Here is a 2,099-nt window from a genome sequence, read left to right on the forward strand (position 1 = left end):
CCGCTGAAATTATGAATGAAAAGCGTAGTAATCATAGATAACACGGCAGGGTCCGTGACAGTTTGTTTTCATCTGATTTCAAATGAACAAAGTCTTGGTTTTAAGAATTTTAAACTTGTTTCGCCAAATTCAGATGATAAAAACAACTTTTAAGCTTGTAACGGCATAATTACAAGAGGCAACTTAACGTCACAGCAGGCATAACAACAGCTGGAGTTTCTTGTGAGGGTTTCCCCGGGAAACAAACACAATACACACAAATGCGTCACAGATTATTTTGCGGTATTTGAAATCATCTACGCAGCTCGTGACGTAACTAGGAGTCTAGTGGACAGTATCAGTACTACAAGTAATTACGTTGTTTATAATTTAATCTGAGGACCGCAAAAAGAGGAGATGGGGGCCGCCATTTGCCCATCCCTGCCCTAGATCTAGTCTCTAGTAATTGTGTGCTCAAAGTGTACTAGATTGAAGCATTTTACTTTAAAATGTTAAAAAAAATCTTTCCGGGGGGGCATACAAACTGTAAACTCTGGCGTCATATTGAGACGAAACACCCAAGTTTGGTGACCAAGCCACAGGAGTTTAGCTCAAGGAATTGCAGTCACAGAAAAATGTCATTGGCACATTTAGCACTGTGAATACAAAGGCAACCGAAGCATCATACCGAGTGGCGTTACGCATAGCTAAGGCAGGTAAACCTCACAACATTGGTGAAACGTTACTCCTCCCTGCTGCTAAATATATGGTTTCGGTAATGATGGGAGAAGCTGCTGCTGCCAAGCTAGATGCGATCCCAATGTCTAACAATACTATCCACCGCCGCATCTCAGACATGGCATCTGATGTGAAGGAAAAGGTGCTGGACAGTATTCGTGAAAGCCCTTTTTTCAGCTGGACGAGTCTACCGACGTCGCTCACTGTGCTCAGCTAATGGCGTATGTGCGCTATATTAAAGAGCTCAGTGTCCAGGAGGAGTTTCTATTTTGTCACCCTCTGCCAGCTCGCACTACAGCAGAAGAAATCTTCAAGGCTTTGAATGGTTTCATGCTGCAGAATCAAATTGATTGGGGCCGCTGTTGTGGAATATGTACGGATGGCGCAAGAGCAATGACAGGTCGCCACAGCGGTCTGGTAAAACAGGTGCAAGATGTTGCCCCCGCCGCTGAATGGAACCACTGTATCCGATGTTGTGCAATCTGAGAAGATTTTCAAGATGGCGCCTGTGTCGGCATGCCGCTCCCTCAGCTCTCTGCCTTTAGCTATCCTGTTTTTGTTTTATGTTTGTCAGAATGTCCCTGCTCTGCTTGTCTATGATCGCCAAGCTCTCCTCCACCTAAAACCCTCACTGGAGTTTATACTGTTGCCCAAACCTATATGGCAACCGTAAATCGACTCCCCCCCCCTCCACTGTCAGATATTCCCACCTACCTGCGCCGGTTGCCCTGCATCCTGTCTCACCGAAAGCGCTTTAGACAACGGGGAAAGCATGGTGGCGCGCTTGTCCATCAAAAAGCACACCTGACGGCTTCTTCCGTGACTTATCCACACATCAGATGTCATGGCCCTCCCGCTGCATGCTATCCGAGGGTCCGGTGGATTCGCCCTGTCTTTCCGGAGCTGCGGCCTCTGCTGGGCCCGCTGGCAGCTCCTCCTGCCCGACTGACTGCTCCCGGTCCGCGCGGCGTTCAACACGCACATCTTCGTCAGCTGAGACGCACTACACCTTCGGCCAGCTCGGAGAGAAAACTCTGCATGGCTTTGCTAAATGCTAGGTCAATAGCAAACAAGACGTTCCTGTTAAACGACTTCTTCACCTCTCATGATCTGGATTTAATGTTCCTGATGGAGACCTGGGTCCACATCGGCGAGTATGTACCATTTTCTGAACTTCTTCCTCCCGACTGTACTTTCTTCAGCTCCCCCCGTACCACCGTCCGTGGTGGGGGTATAGGTTCAGTGTTTAGAGCTAATCTCCAATGCCGTTTGCTTCACCCAGCAACTAGCTATGCTAGCTTTGAGTTGCAGCTTTTTGAATTGAACCCAGCCTCGCCTATACTCTGCGCAGTCGTGTATCGTCCACCAAAGTACAATAATGA

This window comes from Pseudochaenichthys georgianus, chromosome 5, assembly GCF_902827115.2.
Source record: "Pseudochaenichthys georgianus chromosome 5, fPseGeo1.2, whole genome shotgun sequence".
Taxonomy (NCBI): Eukaryota; Metazoa; Chordata; class Actinopteri; order Perciformes; family Channichthyidae; genus Pseudochaenichthys; species Pseudochaenichthys georgianus.